Raw genomic sequence first — 14,365 nt, forward strand, 5'->3', positions numbered from 1 at the left:
GGTTTCCGTCTTGATCAACTATACGAATTTGAAAATGATCAATGCTCCTCACAGCGACTGGAAGGTAAATGACGTGAGAGGGAACTTCTATAATCTTATATCCAGGTGGGACTGCTGGGAAAAATTCATGTATAGTATGTACTTTGCGATCGTTTATGTAAAAGCCTGTAGTAATATTACACTCTACACGTAAAGCATTGACTTTGAGTATAGTGACGGGTAAGTCAGAACTATGTGTTTCGTTTTCAACGAGCGTGCGTTTAGTGAAGCCTAAAATTGATCCAATAGAGTCTTCTGGTTCAAAATGTATTTTTTGACTGCACCGAATGACACTACGTAAAGTATTATTATTTGGTTTTAGGCTAAACGATGTACCTTTAGGTGCTAATTCGTCTATGAGAAAGCTTTCAATATCTTCTATTTCGTAGCTACCAGTCGGTAAAGTGATAGCTTCTTGACCTTCAATGTAAAATTTATTACAACCAACGTCAATGTTTGGTATTGAATTAAATGTCAATAGCTCAACTAGACCAAGAACGTATTTTTTGTTTGCTATCAATTCGATCGGTGGAAAATAATATGATTCGAGTACGGATGATGTTCCCGAGAGACTCAATATTAGTGTATTCTCCATGACAGATTCATATCAAATGACAGTCATTCTTTGAATGAGTATTTTATATACTAGTCGTCTTTTCTATAGTTTGTTTAAAGGAAATTTGAGACAAAGATGGCCGCAATTATATGTATTAAAATCTTGATATCTAATATAATTATACATGATTCTATTAACTTTGAGATAAAGCAATAGATCTATAGGCAGCTGTAGATTACCAAAACTATCAAAATACATAACCTCATCGCCTTTCTTTTTATATGCTACCCAATGAGTACCTGGCCCCCGTTTATTATCCAAATTTACAATAGCTGTCTCTTGATATCGAGGCCCATCGGTCGGTAGAGCATCACGCATAAAAACACCTCGAAAATTTGCAATTTTTAGTATTTTAGCATATTTTCTTATATCATGATCTGTCAGTGCTCGATTAGGTAAAGTTATTTCGAGCTTTTTTTTTAAACCTTTTCCACTTGAATATGGTTTCAGATGAAGACCATAACCTTTACGATGTGGTTTCAAATAAAGTCCTTTACCAATAGCAATAGCTTCCATAGTTTTATTGTGTCTATGAGCTTCTTTCAATTCATTTTGAGCGGCCTTAGCACTGTTAACGGCTTTTGCTATTGAAGCAGCTCCTCCAGCTAAAGCTCCAGTGGCGCTCAAAGCGGCAAATAATGGAATTAAAAAAGGAAGAGCTCCACCCACTTTACTAGGAATTGGTAGAATACGAGGAATATTTATTTTTCTTCTTCCTCCAGCCTTCTTCACAGCTTCTTTAGCGCCTTTTATAGCCGAACGAATGACAAAGAGTGATTTATTACTATGTACAACACTTCTCGAGGCAGCGTTAATAATTTTTTTCAATGCAATTGATAGATTTTTACTTTTTACATGTGTCTTTCGTCGCTGTCGTTGTTGTTGGCGATTTTTTAATCCCTTACCTCGTTTCTTTCCTCGTTTTAAAATTTTAACACCCATACCAAGTTTACTTTTAACTTTCATTATGTTGGCTACAGCAAATGCAGCAACTTTCTCACCAAAATTACTATCTTTCGCTTGCACTCTATCCCAGGCTTGTTTAGCTAGAATTTTGTCGGCTTCGTTTCTCGCCTCAATGTTATCTCGATTTTAAGAATAAGCAATATCGTGATCTTTACAAGCAGCGTCTAGCGGATTTTTTCCAGGATCACCACAAGCAAGTCGTTTTATCAATTTAGTTCCCGGTCCGCAATACTGATAACCAGGCAAATGAGCTTCGAATGGTAAGTTATTAATGTTCTTATTCACTAAGCCAGCACCACCAGTCTTTCTTTTGTAACAAATGATCATACCTCATCAGAAGACAAAGTCTTAATGAAACTAAAAATATATAAACAGTCTTTTTATAGTTAGTAGTCTCATTCGTCCTTCGATCGGTGATTAGAAAACAATATGGACTTCAAAGAGCAACCACTTAAGTTGCAAGTCATAAATTTTGATAATGTGGTTGAGACGGAAAAACGAGAAAAAAGACATGGTGAACTACTGCCTGACAGTATACGAGCAGTTTTCTGTGGTCCTAGTAACTGTGGGAAAACTAACTGTTTGCTAACACTAATCACACATCCTAATGGACTTAGATTTGAAAACATTTATGTTTATTCAAAGTCTCTCAATCAACCGAAGTATAAGTTTTTAAAAGATTTATTGGAACCGATTGATGGTATACAGTATTATGCATTCAGCGAGCATGAGGCAGTTGTTTCACCGGATAAAGCTAATCCAAATTCCATCATGATTTTTGACGATATAGCCACTGACAAGCAGGACAACGTGAGAGCATTCTTCTGTATGGGAAGACATAAAAAGGTAGATAGTTTCTATCTCTGTCAATCATACGCTCGCATACCGAAGCATCTCATTCGAGATAATGTGAATTTACTAGTTTTGTTTCGACAAGATGACGTGAATATTAAACATATTTATAACGATCATGTTAACTCAGATATGACTTTTGAGAAGTTTAAAGCAATTTGTTCAAAATGTTGGAGAGACGATAATCATGGATTTATAGTTATTGATAGAGATAGACCAATCAATCATGGACGGTATAGAAAAGGATTCGATTCTTTTGCTATAAATATAACGGAGTGAACGAATGAAGATTATTTAACTTTAGAAATTGCAAGCGTCAACATGGCTAATTTTGAAAAAGAAAAGAAGATGCTCGAGCAATTATCTGAGGCTCGTGATGCCATCAGACGTAAGTATCAACTAATAAAACGTGACAAAGCTGATTTAGAAAATACATTGAAAATACATGAAACTTTTAAACCTATGGTTGATCCATTGAAGAAACTTGTGGAGGTAGCTATTGATAAAACTAACGATAATACTGAACAGGAAACGAACAAGGAGAAGAAAATTACGTTCGATAAAGTTTTCAAGTCAAAAACAACAGCTGACACTCCCTATAAATCTCGATATTTCAATAGTACTGTTAATAACTTAAATTCAACATTACATCCGCTTGATTCTACATTTGAATCCGCTATGTCTATTACTGATGATGGTGATGAAGACGAATTTAGTAAGACTAGTGAATCAACACTTGATAGAACCGCAATAAATTTAGACAATGTTAGTTCAAAACAACAAAAACAGCTATTGGATGACTCGATTGTAGGAAACTATATTCGACTATTGCATGAACCGCAACAGAAAAGTAATTTAGACAAGACATTTGGCGTTCGCTTGCATGAAAATACAGATGTCATAGGCAATTCTCCAATTTCTTTCCAAAACGATAATGTGACTGTGAATGATAAAGCATTCAGCAAGACGCCTGGATTGATGGAACTTCTCTTTCGTAAAGAACCTAACTCTAAATTAATCAGTTCATCAGATATTGAAAATTATATAAAAATTCTTGAAATCACTAACGCTCATCGTAAGAGATATGAAACAAATGGAGAATATCGCAATAAGCGTGTAAATAAATTCAAAAAGTATATTGGTCTAAATTTATCTTTAAGTGGTAGTGCTAAGAAACGAAAATTGACTATTGATGGAAGAGGTCTTTTTCCTAACTATAAAATAGCAAGAAAAGGAACATTATTTGATTATGTATATTGGGATGATCCAAACGAGCTCGTTGATCGATTGAGATTGCTTATCGCTGAACAAACCGCTGGTAATCCTAGTCATATTAATGAAATTCATTCAATCATTGAAGAATTACGTGAAGCTGGCTATATATATTAAGACAATTCTAAATATTCCTCAGTAATAAAATGAATGTTGATGTGTTTGGACGTACATTGAAAAAAAAGGAGGGTAATCAAGGTCCTCCTGGTATAGGGTATAATATCACTAAAGATGGACAATACGACGCGAATGACAAAAGAATTTGTTATATGGGTCATTCTAGGCTATTTCGATTGACTTGTAACCCTTAGGTTACGGATTTTTTTTTAATTTGGCACAATTGTTGTACACATAAAACTGAGATTTTTCCCAAATTTTGGAGACGATAAATTAATTATATCAAAAGTTATTAACAATTAAAGAAAAATGATAAAAAATTTTCAAACAGCTATATTTTAAAAACTAATAAAGATATCGAAGTCGGATTTTTTTCAAAATACTTATAATGCCTTAAAATTTTGAAATAATTACAACAATAAACAATAAAAATTTTTTTTCGAAAGTTATTAACTTTTTGTTTAAACAATTGCTAATATCTCAAAAAGTATATTTTTTTTTTGAAAAATTCTTGCTCCTACGTATTCCTGAGGATTTTTGCTATAGAAATCAATCATAAAATTCGAGGGCCCGACGTATCGGAAAGCGTAGCCCTAATCAAAAGAAGACGCCTCGGCGTAAGGCTGCGGTAGCGCTCCAGCGGACTCACGGTCGAAAGCGACCGGACACCGAGGCATCTTCTTTTGATTAGGGCTACGCTTTCCGATATGTCGGGCCCTTGAATTTTATGATTGATTTCGATAGCAAAAAACCTCAGGAATACGTAGGAGCAAGAATTTTTCAAAAAAAAATATACTTTTTGAGATATTAGCAATTGTTTAAACAAAAAGTTAATAACTTTCGAAAAAAATTTTTTATTGTTTATTGTTGTAATTATTTCGAAAGTTCAAGGTATTATAAGTAATTTGGGAAAAATCCGATTCGGTATCTTTATTAGTTTTTTAGATTAAAGCTAAAGTACCTTTCGACCGTGAGTCCGCTGGAGCGCTACCGCAGCCTTACGCCGAGGCGTCTTCTTTTGATTAGGGCTACGCTTTCCGATACGTCGGGCCCTCGAATTTTATGATTGATTTCTATAGCAAAAATCCTCAGGAATACGTAGGAGCAAGAATTTAAAAAAAAAATATATACTTTTTGAGATATTAGCAATTGTTTAAACAAAAAGTTAATAACTTTCGAAAAAAAATTTTTATTGTTTATTGTTGTAATTATTTCGAAAGTTCAAGGTATTATAAGTAATTTGGGAAAACTCCGATTCGGTATCTTTATTAGTTTTTTAGATTAAAGCTAAAGTACCTTTCGACCGTGAGTCCGCTGGAGCGCTACCGCAGCCTTACGCCGAGGCGTCTTCTTTTGATTAGGGCTACGCTTTCCGATATGTCGGGCCCTTGAATTTTATGATTGATTTCGATAGCAAAAATCCTCAGGAATACGTAGGAGCAAGAATTTTTCAAAAAAAAAATATACTTTTTGAGATATTAGCAATTGTTTAAACAAAAAGTTAATAACTTTCGAAAAAAAATTTTTATTGTTTATTGTTGTAATTATTTCGAAATTTTAAGGCATTATAAGTATTTTGAAAAAAATTCGACTTCGATATCTTTATTAGTTTTTAAAATATAGCTGTTTGAAAATTTTTTATCATTTTTCTTTAATTGTTAATAACTTTTGATATAATTAATGTATCGTCTCCAAAATTTGGGAAAAATCTCAGTTTTATGTGTACAACAATTGTGCCAAATTAAAAAAAAATCCGTAACCTAAGGGTTACAAGTCAATCGAAATAGCCTAGAATTACCCATATAGCCGATCCTCAGGAGAGTAACGATGCCGTAAACTTACGAACGTTGCAAAAAACTATTATAGCTAACGTTACTACGCTTACGAGTATGATAAATGATCTCTCAAAATCATTGGATACAATAAGATTAGAATTAGTAAAGCATCAACTAATTGTTACTCAGTTAGAAAAAGATAATATTAGTAATCATAAATAGAAAGAGAAAGAGAAAGAAAAAACTATTGGACCGTTTGACATTTTAAAAACTATTGGACCGTTTGAAATTAAAAAAAAAAAACTTTAAAATGAAACATCAAAGAGTGGTGGATGAGTTACACAAACCAGCACGTCGAAACTATCCTCGTCGAAATGTCGATATACGCGGAATAGATGAGACGTGGCAAGCTGATCTTGTTGAGATGCAAAACTATTCTAGAGAGAATAAAGGTTTTCGTTATCTATTAACTATTATAGATACGTTCTCTAAATATGCTTGGGGAGTTCCAGTAAAACCGAAAACTGCTACAGATGTCACTAACGCAATGGAGTCTGTATTAAAAAAGGGACGCATTCCTAAAAATCTCCAAGTGGATAGAGGCAAAGAGTTCTACAATACAAATTTTCAAAGTTTAATGAAAAAATATAAAATAAACCTTTATTCTACTTATAGCAATCTTAACCCATTAACGTCCAAAATGTCAAAATTTCTTGCACGTTTTCAAAGTGATTTTTTCCTATGTAATTGGCGTTGAAAAAATTCTTGAACCACATATTCTGATGTAAAATTGCATGCTCTTTCAGAATCCGTTGCCAGAATCATGATAAAACTTACAGGAAAAGAGATATGCTCGATTGAAACATAAAAAACACCTAAATTTTCGAAAAAAAAAAATTTTTAGGATTTTTTTTCGAAGTGTTACGGTGAAGATATCACCTTGCGACCGTGATCAAAGGTGATCATGGGATTTGAAGTTTAACAGGGAATTTTTTTGTTTACCTTGAACCATCGCTTCTTTACAAAATAGCGGAAAAAACGAATTTTTTTTTGTAATAGCGTCGGCGTGCAACGCCGATATATTCACTACTATTACCAATTATTTATAAAAGGGGGAAGGCAAGGGAGGCGGTGTATCGCTTCAAGCAAAGCAGGAAGGAGAACAGCGGGCAAATAACTTCACACACAACTCGTTGACAAACCGTTTATTACAAATGCACTACCTCGAGTGCCGACGAGAGTACTTATTACTAATAACACGCGAAACTTAGTCTAAACGAGATGACCGGCACGTTAGCACCATGTCACCTCATTAACCGGCTTAAACAATCACTTAAATTACGCACTGCCGAAAACTACGCCGGCTCGGAAAAGCCTGGCGTAGCAACGCGAACCGTGAGAATCGCCGAGAAAAGGAAGAGATACAAAGAGAGAGAGGAATCGGTGACCTGACCAAATTCTGGTGGACGTCGCTGTTGCTGGCGGCCTTGAAGGTATCCCACCGGTTGCTAGGCTGGAAAACCCCTGGCTGCTGCGTGGCCGGCGACCTGGCAGAAAAGGCTGTCGGATTCTGCCTCGATGACGGCTTCTTGCAGGGCATCTGCTGCGTCGCTGGCAGAGGAAGTCCCGTCCGACCGATCTGCTGGGGAATGCTGACTTCTTCCGGACAAAGGACAGTCAGCGATGGTCAGCTCTCGTACGACTGATTGCTGTCGCGCGCGTCGCGTAACTCCCTGTCGCGAGTGCATGAGAGCCGGCTTCTCACGCCTTCTCCCACCACTCGCCTCCTAATCGGCGGCACGCGGCAATGCCGGTCGCGACAAGTGCCGCGCGCCAAGCCCAACTTAAACTATAGTTTTTCTCTCTCTTTCTCTCTCTCTCGCACTCAATACTCGAACGCGTCGTCGCGTCCACGGCTTCTCCTTCCACTGCTCTCGTGCGTAGCTGAAAAATAAAAGGGCAGGCATCAGGCACGTGATAATAACGTGCGCTTGATGCCGGCCGTGCGCCTTTGGCTAAGAAGGAGAGGGAGGCAAGCACACGGTGCAGGCCATGACGGGCCTACACCGTCACAGCTCCTCCGAAGGCCGAAGCTCTCCCTTGGAGACAAGGCCTTACCTCTCTTTAAGCTCTCTTTAAGCTCTCTTTAAGCTCTCTCTCTCTTTCCGGCAAATGGCTCACGGCTCGGTCAAACGCTACAAACTAAAAATAGCTTATACATAAACTTATAACACTTAAACTAGCTTAATCTAAGTTTCATTATTCAAACGAAGATTCGAATTAATGACCGATCTATACAAGCTAAGTCTTACAACATCAAGCACAAGAGCAAAACGATTATTCTAAAGAAAATGAACCCAATAAAGAACCCTTAATTAACGCACAACCCGATCGAATCAACGGCGCACTAGGACGCCACACGCACGTATCCGCCTCATAAAGAATACCATACCTTTCTTTCGGAAACTAATCTCTGCTCTCCAAATACTTAAGGCGGAGGGCTCTTAATTCCTCCGCCACTGGGGTAAGGGAGCCAGCACCACTGAGCCGTTGACCGCTCGCGACAGCTGCTACCGGCGGGCTCGCCTCCGATGTTTCCATCGGGGCAACTTCCGCCGGGAGCGAGCTCGACCCGTTGGGCGACCGAGACTCAACGTCGCTCGTCTGCTGCCGAGCGCTTTTTCGGGCCAGCCTTTCGCGGTATGCCTTCCCCGAACGATGGCGTTTCTTCCTAGCCACTCCCGAGGTGGCCGTCGCGACTGTCGATGGAACCGAAACTTGGGGGTCCGGTTCTCGAGGAGCCTGCTGTGGCGCGGGCCTGTCTTGTAGGACAGACACCACACTCGCCAGCGGCTCACTCGAGACCGAGGTCGGGGCGTCCCGAATCGCTCGCAACTGGGCTTGCTCCCGTGAATACGCCTGGCTACAACGCGGACAGTTGTCGACAATTGTGTCCAAACGGCCACAATTCCGACAAAAGTCGCGTCTGAGTGGCGGCCTCGTGCAGTCAGTCCTGCGGTGGGAGCCCGTCCGACAGTTGAAACACCGGTACGGTGGGAGATCTAGTTGATCGTCCCACGGCACCGAAGCCAACCCGAGGAGGAAGACTCCCCTCGCAAGCCTGACCTCAGGGTTCGAGGCGCTTACTCTAGCCGGCGTATTCATCGGCAACGACCTTCCCGCGCGTGCACCCTCGCGCCTTACTGGTGGGCACGCCTCTGATGATGTCGAGGCGCGCTCAACAGTCGGCACGGGGAGGACCGGCAACGGTGACAGAGGAGACGGCGAGGGCACCGACGGCCCATCCACCTCCATAGCGCCGACACCACTCCCGCAGGGCCCAAGCCTTCGAGCCACAATGTGACTCGCCGCTCGACTCGCCGAAGCCCCGGTACGTTGGTCGGGGTCAATTGACGCAACGTCCACGACCAGGCGAGCCGAAGACGGCGGCATTGGGTCCCGCGAGTACAGCGGCGACTCTATGTTGCACGAGGATAGGTTGAGCCGACCTCGATTTCGCCTCCGTCCCGCGTTCACGCGCTCCTCGTGTTCGCGCCTTCTCTCGTCGGCCGAGTAACCAGCTGGTGCGAAGCCACCCGGGCCACCAGTTCTTACGAACTGGTAGGCCGGGTCGAGCCTCTGAAGCTCGAGGGGCTTCCACGGCAGAGGTTCGTGTACGTGCTTCTGAGGCGCCACCTTAGGCGCATCAGCGGCCCGCGCACTCTTCTCGGCCGAACTACCGTCGTCGTCGAGCATTTCGAGTACCCCGTTGGTGCCCGTGGAACGTGCCGACGGAGATGGCAACGGCGTACGGCCAACTCGTCTTCGCGAATTCGCGCGCGTCTTAGCGGCTCTCTCTATTACCGGTCTAACGGCGCAATTGGCCGCGGGGAGTCGGTCCGGCGACGAATCACTCCGGGAGTCCTCTCCAGCCGGTGGTTGGAACAAACGTGCCGAGGCGGACATCACACGAGATCTTTCCGCGGCTTCGCGTATCGCGAGAGGCGTCAGCCGGAAGGAAGCGCACTTCCTCACTGCCTCCGACCAGGTCTGCACCGGCTTAGCCAAACGGAGTACCGTTTCCGGAGCCTTGCCTCTCCTAGCAAGGCACACCTGGCGGCCCACTTGGGCCGGGACCGGTCCCGCCGGCAACGGGGGAGGAATCGGCACATCGCGGCCCGAACCGGCACTGCTAAGCTGGACAGTCGAGGCACTTGGAGGCAGTGGTTGAGCCTCGGCTTGAGAGGCCGCCTGCTCTTCCTGGGAAGGAAGAGCGGCAGGTTTCTCAACCTGGCTCGAATCCACCTGCTCCAGCGCCATCGACTGTTCGGCGCGAAGCGCGGCGCTCAACTCAATCGCGGCAACGGATTGCGCAGAGCGATCAGGCTCAACGGGTGCGGCTGCTCCTGACTCCATCGGCGTACCTTCCATAGTACTAATAATATAAAACCTACAAACAAAATAAAACAGCACATACGTTAAACAATTGAAATAAACAGATATACAGTCTACTCACAACCTTTAACGCTACGAGGTGGTATGTATCGCTTCAGTTCCGATACATGTACTCTCGTGCTACGGTGTTTGCTATCTGTTTGCAACTCATAAATCTCGGGTGAAACTACGCTAATAATCTTAAACGGACCGTCGTACTTCGGATCTAATTTCGCGTTCTTACCCGCGGCAGCGTTAGAAAGCGTATGAACTTTCCGCCAGACTAGATCGCCTACTTGGAAAAGTACTTGCTTTCTACCTTTATCATATTGACGCTTCTGCCTTTCTTGAGCTTCCTCAATATGTTTCGCCACTAGGTCTCGAAGCGCATTCAATCGCGTTAACCGATCCGTCCACGCTTGCGTATCAATCTTCGTGATAGGCAACTTCTTTTCCAACTCTCTTCTAAGACTTTTAACCGGCCGAGGATCTCTACCAAAGTTTAAGAACGCCGGTGATACCTTAGTCGACGACTGCGTCACGGTATTTAGAGCGTGCCTAAACTCGTGCAAATAACGGTCCCAGCTTCGGTGGTCTTTATCAACAAACATTGCAATCATAGTTTTCAGCGTCTTATTAACGCGTTCAACCGGATCGCTCTGCTGATGATATGCGGGGCACAACACGTGCTCGATGCCATGCTCTCGCAACATACCTTGGAAGATCACGCTCTTGTATGCTTTCGCATTGTCACTTATCAAGTACTCTGGCGTTTCCTATCTAAATAGAATTAATTCTTCTAAGGCAGCGGTGAGAGCAGGTCCGTCTGCCGACCTAAGCGGTTTCAGCTCTATCCACTTGGTGAACAGATCTTGAAACACGACCATATACCGAAACCTGTTTTTGCTACGCGGTAGCTCGACTACGTCCGTGGCTACTACGGCCCAGGGGCGTTCTACCGCACGCTTTCCCATTAAGCCGAGCGGCGCCTGTTGTACTGTTTTGTACTCCTGGCACTTTTTACATTCGGCAATAAAGGTACTAACGTCGTACCAGACGCCCGGCCAGTAGTACTCACGTGCTATCCTATCGTAAGTCTTTTCCCGGCCTAAATGTCCAGAGGAGGGCTCGCAATGAGCGTCGCGCAACACGCGTTCTTTATGCTCGACCGGCACTACCATGCGCCAACACTCTTCTCTGTTAGTGATCGGATCGAGCAAGTGATTCTGCATGAATTTATAGAGCGTGCTACCCTCCACCCTCCAAGTTCTATACTTTTTCGGCCTAGATAACACGTCCTGTATTCGTTGCAAATATCACTTATCGCTCGTGTCATCAAACGCGCATACCTCATATTCGCCTTCGAATTCTCTAGATAGCGCGTCTGGCACATGGTGTAATGCCCCTTTCCTATGTACTATCTCGCAGTCGTGCTGCTGAAACTCAAGTACCCACCTCTCTAACCGACCTGTAAGTTCTCTTTATTCAAAATTTTCGTAAGCGCGCTATGATCAGTAACTACTAGAAAGTGTGACCCTTCTATGTACGGTCTAAATTTCTTTACCGCGAATAGAACGGCTAAAAACTCTATCTCACTAACCGTGTAGTTACGCTCATGAGTGTTAAGCATTCGGCTGGCATAGCATATCGGATGCTCGCCATCGTCGAATATTTGAACTAAACACGCGCCTACCGCAAAAGATGAACCGTCGCAGTGCAAGTAAAAAGGGCACGCGAAGTCCGGGCGCGCAAGGACAGGCGCCTCAGTCAACGCGCGCTTCAACCTTTCAAATGCGACTTGCTGAGCTTCACCCCAGTCCCACTGTTGATCTTTACGAATTAATTTTGTTAGAGGAACTTTAATATCACTTTCATGTTCAATAAACCTAGCGTACCAGCCTACCATCCCGAGAAAGCGACGCAACTGAGCTACATTGCTCGGAGCCGGATAGTCTACAATCGGTTGCACCTTATTGTCGTCCGGACGCAAACCCTCACTGTCTAAGCGATAGCCGAAGTACGTCACTTCTGTGCAGAAGAAATCCGACTTGTCGAGATTGATTTCCAGACCTACGCTACCTAACCTCTTTAATACCTTTTCTAGCCAAAAGACATGACTTTCAAAGTCCGCGCTAACCACTAGTAAATCGTCAAGGTACCAGAAAACGTGCGGTTCGTATTCAGACCCTAAAAGTGCGTCCATGACTCTCATGAACGTTGCCGGCGCGTTTACCAAACCGAACGGCATCCTTTCAAACTCCCAGAGACCTAATCCCGGTACTGCAAAAGCTGTATACTGCTTGCTCGGTTCCGAGAGCGGAATCTGCCAGAATGCTGACTTTAAGTCGATTTTCGAAAGATGGACCGCGCCGCGCAACCTATCTAAGATTGAGTCCATGCTTGGCATTGGATAAGCGTCAATCTTTGTCACTTTATTAACCGGCCTAAAATCTAGACAAAATCTATAACCGCCGTCTTGCTTACGTACGACTACCGGCGCGCTACACCATTGACTGTTCGACGGCCTGATTATCTTTGCTTTCCACAGGCGCATCGTTTCCTCCTGCAGGAAAGCCAAGATTTTCGGCGACATTCGACGCATCGGCGTTTTAATCGGGCGCGCGTCACCGACATCGATAATATGTTCGATAACGTTAGTGACTGCCGGTGAATCACCAGACTCGGGGACGATCCGGCGAACAAGCGCCATGATCGTCTCGCGCTGAGTCTCTTCGTACCTATTCAAACCTGCGCATTCCACAAACACGTCAACTGCTTCACTACCTTCGTCGGCAAATTGACACCAATCACTCTGATCACCTGACAGCCAAGCACGATTCCCGAAATCAATGTTGATTTGCCAATTCTTACAGAAATCCGCGCCTAATATCAGGTCGTGTTTTAAAGTTGACACGGCCGTCACGGTCAGCCAGGCGATTCTACCACCTATCTCAACACACAGTCTGAGGTCACCTAATGTTCGCGCCTTTTCACCTGAAATACCTTGCACGAATATAGTTGTCGGCCTCAAACGTTCCTCGTATCTTTGTGCAAGTCTCGGTCCTACAACTGACACCTGAGTACCTGAGTCCAGCAGCGCGTTATAGACTTCATTGCCTATCTTCACCTTCAAGAAAAACCTATTTTCTGTCACGGCTACTAACGCTTGATTCGACTCTTCCGTTCTTACCAAAGGTACTGAGCTATCCTCAGTCTCCCCCCTCACCGAAACGGACGGTGCGTCTGTACAGACAACCGGACGCCTGCCCAAAGCTACGGAGTTGGCGGGTTCGTCAAATATGTGCGCATTATCTATGCGCAAATTTGTTGAACCGGCCGTGTCGTCAGATGTGGAAGAGTCCACGTTCAGCTGAGTTTTGTTCTTTCCGACCGCATCCCACGCATCGTACTTAAACAAAGTTCCGCTTGTCGCCTCGTCCCGTTGTTCATGACCGGCCCTAGCACTAACGCGTTGAATCGAGGCTTTTCCGCCGCGCGAAATGCTCGATTTTTGGTTCTCTGGCTTTAGGGGCCCGTCCAACGCCGAGCAAATAGACTCTCCACTAACTACGAGATCTGGTCTCTCCAGCTTCTCGTCAGCTACATCGTAAACGACCTCACTACCCGGCCTACAAACGACTTGCTTACTTTCGTTTGCATCCGACTCTAATTTCTCATCTACATCTAAAACTACCGGTCTACAGACGACTTGCTTTCTTTCGCCTGTATCCGATTCTATTTCTAACCTTACATTAATGATGCGATCGGAATTCCTTATTTCCGACGCAACAACCGAGTTGCTCTTCCTTTTTAGCAGCTCGTCTATCCAAACCGCCCGTTCGATTTGCTTTAAGCAGGAGTCGCTGAGCGGTCGGCGGCTCCTGCATCCGAGTTTCCCTGTCTTACTTGACTACAAGTCGGACAATTTCGGAAGACAAATCCAACGGTCCCGCAAACCTGGCACTCTGGCTTGGCCTCCGTCGGTCTCGGCGGGCAATTGTTCGCATAGTGCACCGGTTGTCGGCACTTATAGCAAACAATCGGCTGCGAATTCTGCGCAGCCGGGCACTGAGACCTTTGATGGCCAACCAGACCACACGTGAAACACGCGCCTGCAAAAGGACGTGGTCCTCTCGCGGCACTTGTTTGAGCGCCATTAGCTTGTCCACGCTGTTGTGGAATCAAACTCGGCGCAGAAAACATCGGCACCTGGGCGGCCGGCGGCTGCGCCGCAACGTTCTGCTGAGCTGCAACATTCGGTTGTGCTGCAACATTCGGTTGCGCAGCCTGCTGC

The sequence above is a fragment of the Phymastichus coffea genome, unplaced genomic scaffold, assembly GCF_024137745.1.
Source record: "Phymastichus coffea isolate CEN01 unplaced genomic scaffold, Cenicafe_Pcof_1.1 PCOF00011, whole genome shotgun sequence".
Lineage (NCBI taxonomy): Eukaryota > Metazoa > Arthropoda > Insecta > Hymenoptera > Eulophidae > Phymastichus > Phymastichus coffea.